Here is a 9,540-nt window from a genome sequence, read left to right as displayed (position 1 = left end):
TAAGTAGGCCCTGATTTTGGAAGGATGGTCTACAAACCAGCCATGCCTCTGAATCTATGTAAAAGAACCATGTCACATCTTTCTATGAGCAGTGATACAACCCACCCTGAACACAAGATAATCGCTTTCAGGATCATAAAGCCTGTTTTCAATAACCACCTGCCATTCCTTATGTTACATATTTCTGGAATTTTTCTTAAGTTCGTTAAATACAGATGTAGTAAGAAAAACATCAGGCAGAGGAATTCAGGTATGGATTAACAATCTGAGGTCACCAGTGTGACCAGTGTGCTCAGTGAAGCTGACCTTTTAAAGGCCCTGGAAGACTGTGGTCAGTGTCTTGTAGTAACTGCTGGAACTGGAGGAAGCATGCCGGGGGACTGGACAACATTCACATGCTCTCCAAATGTTTCTCACATTCACTGACAGCAATCTGCAGAACATTTCTGCTTAATTCTAAGTTGAAGAAAACTGAAACTAAGATATTTTTACACCATATATATAGAGATATATAAAATTCATTTTTCACAATTGTATTACTCTGGACATAGTTGATGGCAAAATCTATCCACTCATTGTAAGAGATTGTTTTTTTTTTTTTTTTTTTTCATTTTAGACACAGGGCTTTCCTACTGAGCAGAGGCTATTAAGGACTTCTTGTTCCTCCCTGTGATAATTTCTTGAGTGCTAGGATAATAGGCATGTTACAAAAATGCATAGCCATTTTTCTTTTGATAAGACTGGCATCAGTGTAAACCCTAGTCAACGACAGACTATAAGCGAAGGGAACAAGCTCAATTATAAAACATGTGCATTTACAAAATGTGTTAACTTGACATCATGTTATGCTCATTTTAAACTTGGGATATCTTCATACCTCATGGTCACAGTAGAAATTCTGTGAACTTGACATACATGGTAGCTCTTCAGTAGAAATTTTGCATGTGTATGGCAACAAACTATTAAATCACAAGTACGGATCCTGATGCCTTGAATTTACCATATTGATCACATAGAGTCCTCTTAAACCTTTAGCTGAATGCTAACATGAATATTTTTCTTACTGTGGCACTGACTCTGTGTCTGGGCCCCATGGAAAAGCAAAGGAAGCATTCATTAAAAATCAGTGACTTATTGGAAATGAAGGAAATCAAGGTTTCACACTCCCTGAAAGCCACACCCTGTCACAGCACAGGATCTTAAAGAATGCTTGTGAGAATAAATAACTTAAAACATTAAAGAAAAATAAACATTTATCTGTTAATTGCAGTTTTGAAGTTGTGGTTTTCTAGCACACACTCACTGGTGTGCAAGCAGGAGTCTTGGAATTCCCAGCAGTCTCCTGGATCACCCTGACCATTGTCTGAGAGAACAGCAATGGAAGAAAGCACAAGTCATCCACGAGACTGCTCCTGAGAACTCTGGCCCCAGAACTCAGTGAGGAAAGGAAATCTCTGTAAACCTAGCAGGCATCATGAGTGAGAAAATATTGGCCAGAGCAGGGCTTGGCCGGACTAACAGATTTACTTAAAGAATACTACCATCCAAATCACATTGATATATTTCCTTTTTTATTGTAAATCCTTAATGTAGGCATGGGCAAATGCAAATTGCTTAATTCAAAGTTGGAAAGGCCAAGTGATTTGCTTATGATTTAATTATTTTTGATGTAGCTGGAGCGACTGCTCAGTTGTTAAGAGCACTGGATGCTCTGCCACAGGACCATGATTTGATATTAGCAGCTAACAATAGCTGGTGTGCCCAGTCCTAAGCAATCCAACATCCTCATTTGGCCATGAAGGTACCAGGCATGATAATGGTTCATAGAAAATTACATTATATTATACATTATATAAAGCATTAATTAAAATACCACCACACAAAAATTGATTGATATCAAGGTAGAAATCAGTAAGCTTTAAAACTGTAAAAGGGATGCACAGGAAAATTCCCACTACAAAATGAGCCTTTTCACTTCAAGCAAAGCAACAGGCTGATATTTATTCTGATTTTAGAGTCCTGGGCTTACACACACTTGCCTCACCACAGTCTTCCGAGTGAGGCTCCTGATGTTCTAGGCTGTATAGCCTTCTTTGTCCAAAAGCATGAGAAGAAATGTAATACACCAGGTGGGTGCTCAAGATGTGTTCATACTCATCACCATGAGCTTTAGTTCATATTTACATTTTCTCCTCATAAGGCAAGAGCATCCATATTACATCAATATCAACAACCTTAGAAATGCTGCATTCAGGCCTTGGGGATCAAGGTATTACATCTCTTTTCCCTCCCTGTCATCGCTGTATGTGGAACAATACAAGGAAGAATCGTCCTGAAGCCCAGGGACCCAGCCAGAGGCCATCAGCAGAGCAGTGAGTACTGGAACATCCTTCATTTGGCTTGTCTCAGTTCCTGCCTCCATTCCTGACTAAAATATCAAAGTCCAGTGTTCTAGCTTGGGAAATGGGGCAATATATATGCCTAGGTCTGAACTGAGTAAATGCTGAGGTCTGATTAAAAGACTCAGCTTGTCTCGAGGAATAGTTTTTATTCAACTATATAGACAGGTCCCACCATCTGTACGTCAAAGCATTTTTTCATATAATTGTAGTTCACATGTCCAAGTTCACATGACATTGTAGATCCGCATGTGTTCCTCATCACAGGACTTCACAGTACGTGTGTGGATCAAGACATTTCCCAATTATTACACTTAGACAGACCTATAATTAAAGGTTCTGGAAATGTTTTGCATGCCATTTCATAGAATCTGTTCTAGACTTGAGCAGAAATGGCTTTAGCCTTCTACATCGATCTCTACCTTCAGTCATATCTCCACAAGAAGCTTGTGAGATTTCTCTTCAAACCTGAGTCCAGACTACAGATGTACTCAGAATTTATATTCAGTAATCACTGACTTTGTTAATTCTATAACATAACTCCCTGTTAACTTTTAATGAACTTGCTATAAGTATTTCTTAAAGAACGTGTTCAGGTATTGTATCAGAAAAACAACTTAGATGAGTGGAAGAAATTTTGACGTCAGCTTCAGACTTATTCTATAAGGTAAAGGGACTAGAGACTGGCTGATTAGTAGAGGTATTGCAAGCTATCTTTTGAAGGGCAGGTGCTGCAGATGAGATTTGACAATGTTTGTTTAAGGAGACAGAAAAGAAAATCAAGAATGAGAGACACACTATGACAATTGATAGTTACAGAACTCTGATGTGAACACCAGTGAATAAAGCTGTAAAAAATAGTTATGACCACCGAGTCTACTTACTGCACATAAACTCAGGAAACTTGTTCAACTCGATATGAAGGACCTCATGGTGCAATACAGGGGACTTGTTAAACAGTGCTGTTTTGTGACAATTCCTGCTGGAACAACACTCACATCATGCCTCTAGGATTAACTATACTGTAGTGTTTAGGGAAGAAAAACATATTCATTCTATAGGATGACCAACCAATTTCAGAGAGGAAAACTTTTTGGAAAAGATCTTTCTGCTGTGTGTGAGGATTATGATCTGCCCACAGCAGTTCTGATATGCCACACATGGTGCCCAACCAATTTCAGACAGGAAAACTTTTTGGAAATGATCTTTCTGCTGTTTGTGAGGATTATGATCTGCCCACAGCAGTTCTGATATGCCACACATGGTGCCCAACCAATTTCAGACAGGAAAACTTTTTGGAAATGATCTTTCTGCTGTTTGTGAGGATTATGATCTGCCCACAGCAGTTCTGATATGCCTCACATGGCTTTCGGCTGTCCTAAGGACAAAATTTCTGGTGCTTGTATGTTTTCCTTCATTTCTTTCAGTAATCATGTAAGACATTATACCTCAAATCATTGGCTTCAGAAAAGAAATTTCACAGAGAAATTTCACCAGAAAACTTGTAGCAGAAAATTTGTTTTAAAAGTCATTAATGTGCTGGGCAGTAGTGGTGCACGCCTTTAATCCCAGCACTCAGGAGACAGAGACAGGCGGATCTCTGTGAGTTTGAGGCCAGCCTGGGCTACTAAGTGAGGTCCAGGAAAAGCACAAAGCTACACAGAGAAACCCTGTCTCAAAAAACAAACAAAACAAAACAAAAAAGTCATTAATGCAAAGGAGAGGAAAATCTGGTAAAATTTTCCTGATGTTCCCAGCTAAAAGTTACAGGACGTGGATAGAACAAATGAGATTCAGAGGAACTAAAACCATTTCAAAATCTCCTTTACACCACCCAGCTCCCACACTGCACCCTTGCACACTATGGTTCTGGTACTCATGAATATGTAACAGCTCTTTGGGCTGTGGACATTGAGTGACAAGTTTCCATTTCTTCCACTTAATACATGCTCTCCTTTATCAATGAAATGGGTCCAATCACTGATGGAATCTTCAGAATGTCAGCCAATGTAACATCATGATGATCTATAATAGAAATGCTGGATTCTGGGGAAGAAGTGCACTTGAACAGCAAATGTGTTCTCATTGTAGCATCTGTCTTAAAGCAAGGACTCTCCTGGCACCATCCACACTCAGGACTCTTCATGCTTAATCTTGTTTGATAATAGACAGAAAGGATAGAATCTGACAAGCTGAAAGTTCATGAGTTTATATGTTAAGCAATCTGCTTTTGAGGTGAAGAGACTCACACGTTAAATATATCTTCCTTTGCAATACAGGCCATCCTTTTAATGCCATTATTGGGCGTTGCAGGTGAAATAATAACTACACTAGTAACAGTGGATAATAAAATGTAATTTGAAGTATAAACCTGTCATATGGATAAGTTATAAAAAGAAGCATTCTTCATTTCACTTCCTCTCTATCATTCTCATGGTGACAAATGTTCCAAAATAATGTTAGTAGAAGGAGAAGGGTTTGACACATGCGCGTGTATTATCAGATGTGCATGTCTGGTGACAATATTTTGCTGCCAGTGTGATTTTCTTTATCACTTTCCACTTTATTTCTGCGAGAAAAGTTTGATCCCTCAGTAATGAGCATGTTCCCACCCTCTACACACATACACCATGTTAATGCACACAGCCAGTAACTATTTTGTTCCATCTGTCTTCATTCTACACAATGCTCTGAAGCAATCTCAGGTCCTCAATGTCCTGAAGGAAGCACTGAAAGATCCCTCAGTACCACATTAGCATATGTCTATTAGTGATGTCCTTGTTGAAGTCTTATTTAGGCAGCCACATTGAATTCCATGACTGTATCTTCCTGTAATTTGTAGAAGACACAACTCAGCAGATCTCCTAGTCTTCTGGAACCAACAATCTTTCTGTCACTTCTTCAAAATTCCCTAAGGCAAAAGACTTTAGGACAGAAACTCATGCAGGACAGGAACCTGGAGACAGGAGTTGATGCAAAAGCCACTGAGGAGTGCTGTTTACTGACTTGTCCCTTATGGCTTGCTCATCCTGCTTCCTATAGTGCATCACCAGTGCAGGGATGGCACCACTCACAATGGACTGGGCCCAACCTGGGCCCTCCCCTGTTAATCACTATTTAAGGAAACGCCCTACAGTCTTGTGTCCAGGCAAGTTTTATGGAGGTATGAAGTTCCCTTCTCTCAGATGACTTCAACTTGTGTCAAGTTGACATGAAATTATCCAGCACACTTTCTGCTTTCCAACCTTTCCTGTACCTGTCTCATTGCCTCTCAAATAGAGGACTCTCTTTTTATTTATTTTTATCATTTTATTTATATGCCTATAAATACAATATGCTGAGACCATTGAGTGTTGCTTATATTTGCATATATGAATGATTTCAGGGCATCTGCCAGGACAATGTGTGCAAGATTTAACCAATCACAAACACAGGATACCTCTTTGGAAATTCTCACATGGTTGTGCGTGAGGATGGCAATCTGCCTGCTCCAATTATAATGAGCCTCTTTATGATTCTCTGAAGCTGAACTGACCTGCAGAGACACTGGACACCCTGTATTGTCACTCAGTGAATATGCTTTCTAAATTAGCTAATATCTTCTCTGTTTCTGTCTTCCTCAGTTTCCAGTCCAGGCCTGAGGATGGTGGGAGTTAGATCATAACCCTGTATTCCTATCAAACACAAAAATCAGGAGAGGGTAGAGGTTCAGAAGGTAGAAAGGCCCAGGTATCCAATGAAACCTTAATTTCAATGGGTCCATAGTCCAGAGAGTATCCATTTGACAGCATCCAAGGCTTCCATTTTCTTGACCTGGGTGTGGTAGATCCACGGTATAATGTCATCTATTCCTGAAAACACACACACACATTTAGTGTTATACAGTTTGAGCAGGTTTTATTTATATATTTATAAACATATAAATATATGTTTATTTGTATGCATATATGTATGTAAGACCAATTAAAAAAGAGACATGGATTTGAAAGAAAGCAAAAAGGGTATATGAGAAGATTTGGATGGAGGAAAAGGAAGGAAAAATGCTAGAAATATAATCTCAAAAGATGATAGAATTATAATTTCAAAACATAAATAATTGAGAAACCTACTGTTAAATAAATTTTTATAAAATTATGTATTAAAAATATTCCCACTTGTCATAAAGCATATGATTTGCAGACAGTATATTAGGTAACAATTTGTGCTATATTTGTTTTTTTTTAATTTAAAGAGCTACCTATTTTGCTATATTATGTTTATAAGCATTTAGCCTGCTTCTTTGTATATACAGCACATGTGAGCTTGGTACCTACAGAGGTCAGAAGAAACCATCGGATCCCAAAGCATTCAAGTTACAGTTGTTTTAAAGGGGCCATTCCAGTGCTGGGAAACATTGCCAGATGTAAGTAAGAACAATACCTTTTTTTTAATAAAAAGAATTCAAAACTATGGCTTAAATAAATTCTAGAGTTGGGTCATGGATTAAGAAGAAATGTTTGGGGCTGGAGAGATGGCTCAGTGGTTAAGTTTACCTATGTATAGATTTTTAACTATTAACCCAGGGAATTATGAGTTTTAAATTAGCTCTTTTGTTACATATTTTGCAAGTTTTTAATCATACCCAATGTGTTTACAAATCTTGAGGTATAGGAAGTTTACAAAATAGTTTTACAAATCTTGAGATAAGATTTAATCCTTAGCAAAAGTTTTAGAAAGTTAAGCCAAAACCAAAAGAGTATGAGATGAGTAGTAGTGCTTATTGAGAATAAGCAGAACCTTTATTTTGTTTTGCTCTCCTTTTTCTGTCACACAACAGAAACCTTTAAACAAGTATGCTTGGATCTAGAGGAGGGGGAGCCATACCCTAACTGTAGAGCCAAATTGTAATTCAAGTCAGACAGCATGAAACAATAAGTCTAATGCCACTTCTACCTAAAAGACACCTGAATCCCTGTAAAACTGAATCTAGTAAGCTGAGACCAAAGAAGGCTTAGAGATAGGAAATTTTTGAGTCCTGGCTATAGACAAGAAGATGCTGCAGGAGGGAGCTGAGAGAAGCACCAGCCAGCAAAGAGTTGTGCAGGGTGTGTGCATGTTGCTGCTAGTCTACTCCTTTGCTTTCCCCGCCTCCTGCTAAGTCTCCCTCCTAGATCCCACTTTGCAACAAACTTACAGATCCATCTATGTAACTTAAAAGACCAAACATTTACACATGTGAGTGGGAGGGGTTCCAGACAGAATAAATGGGACTTGGAGCCGGGAAATAGAGAATGGGGAATCTCTTTCCTTTTCCCCATCACTCACAGTATTTGGAAAGGTCCCAAATAATATTAGAATCTAAAGTACCCTTAGGTGGCCCTTTGGATTGAATATCTAAGGAGTATTGCAGCCAAATTTGAGTGAATAAATTTAGGGCCCTTCAGGTCAGGTGGAGAGGCTGGAGGAAGAGGCATAGTTGCCTGGTTTGGCTAAGGAAACCACAGGATTGCGCTCCAAGTAGGGTGGGATGGGGACAGGTGAAGAGGGCCAGTTGTATCCTTCAAGACAATTGCTGGAGGTACCTCCACCTCCAAGAGTACCAGAAGGATGCTGGATGCTCAATGGTCACTTCCTCAGACTTAGGGAAATGAAAAGTTTATACCGACCAAAGGGGAAACTTACCTAATCGCTGCTGGTAGATGGGATGCTGAGTGATTGGTGAACCAGGTGAGTCTGTTGTAGGTGGTCTGGAGATGACGGATAGTATCCCAGTGCAGCTTAGACCAGGAGGGCAAATGCAAGTACTAGGAGAATCCATCTGGGTCATGATACCAGATGTAAGCATTACAACTTGGATGGAAAGGTATCCTGGCAGCTGGGAGCCAGGGAATACCCTAAAGTCATCCTGCACAACAAACCTCACACAAGAGATTTATTGAAGGGAAACAACCAGGAGGGTGGCTCTCTCTCTGCTCCTGTGAAAGACACCAGCAAACTGAACAGGATACAAGGCTTAGATACAATTTCTTGGGAAGGAGGTAGAACTTTTCAGGGTGAAGCTTTCCAGGATGGAGATTGGCGGGATTTCAAGTCCAGAGCTGGGGCTTTTTATTCTGTAGGATAGGGACAGCATCCAGCAGTTAGGGCAGTTAGAGTATTCTGTAGGTGGAACCTGTCAGTTAGAGGTCCTCGGGGGAGGGGCCTGACCACTTAATGTGGCTCAAGGGGCTTACACACACCATACATAAGGACACAATGTATTTATTATTTCTCTGTTTAGGAAATTAGTCCTTTTTATCAACATAGGGAATGTCTGATTTATTCATTGTCTACCTAGAAAGGTTCCCCAAGGGTAAAACTAGGATATTAAATTCCTATAGAAAATCTATAGTAAAAAGAAGAGGGATTCTATGAACAAGTGCATCAGGATCATGATGGGGAAACACGCAGGGACGACCAAACCAAACTAGAGGGAACTCATGAAAGTTGGATCAATGGCTGTGGAGCCTACATGGGACTGGACTAGGCCCTCTGCATGGTAAAACAGTTGTGTAGCTTGATCTGCTTGGGAGGTCCCATCAGTAAGATCAGAATCCATCTCTGGTGCATGAGCAGGCTTTGTGGAGCCCACTACCTATGATGGGACACATCATGCAGCCTTGAGGCAGGGGGAGGGGCTTGGACTTGCCTCTACTGAATGTGCCTCCCCATGGGAAGCCTTGTCTTCTTGTGGGTGGGAGTGGGAGGTGGATTGGGGGGAGAGTTTGGAGGGGTAAGAGGAGGGAAGAGGAGGATCTTTGATTGGTGTGTAAGATGAATGAAAAAAATTCTTAATAAAAAAAGAATTTCTTATTATCAGTGTGTTTGCTGCATGTATTATACTTCTTGTGATACAATACCTCACAAAAGCAACTTGTGAAGGAAGGGTTTATTTTGGCTCATAGTTCAAAGTTAATGTCTGTTGTGGTAGGAAAGTCATGGCAGCATTGGCTGGCTATATTGCACAGGCAAGTTGAGAAGTCCAAACTTCCTCCATCTTACAAGCTGGGTGTAAGTTTCAGTTTCTTAAACAAAGGGCCATTAATTAACAGCACCCCTGACAGCAAGGATCAGAGAGAGAAGGCATGGACAAAGTCTGAGTCAGCCCCCACAGTCTTACAAG

General features: G+C 40.0%; 1 long non-coding RNA gene across 1 annotated transcript; it reads right to left on the bottom strand.

The window, feature by feature from the left end:
• Window positions 1-4,592: 4,592 nt before the first annotated feature.
• On the bottom strand, window positions 4,593-9,060 carry LOC131913535 (uncharacterized). The gene is made up of 2 exons (XR_009379912.1): window positions 8,061-9,060; window positions 4,593-6,250 (listed from the first exon to the last, which is right to left on the bottom strand). It is a non-coding gene; the product is annotated as an uncharacterized LOC131913535 (long non-coding RNA).
• Between the last annotated feature and the right edge of the window lie 480 nt (window positions 9,061-9,540).

The sequence above is a fragment of the Peromyscus eremicus genome, chromosome 6 (assembly GCF_949786415.1).
Source record: "Peromyscus eremicus chromosome 6, PerEre_H2_v1, whole genome shotgun sequence".
Taxonomy (NCBI): Eukaryota; Metazoa; Chordata; class Mammalia; order Rodentia; family Cricetidae; genus Peromyscus; species Peromyscus eremicus.
The sequence above is the reverse complement of the archived record's forward strand: the minus strand, read 5'-3'. Positions and strand labels throughout refer to the sequence as shown.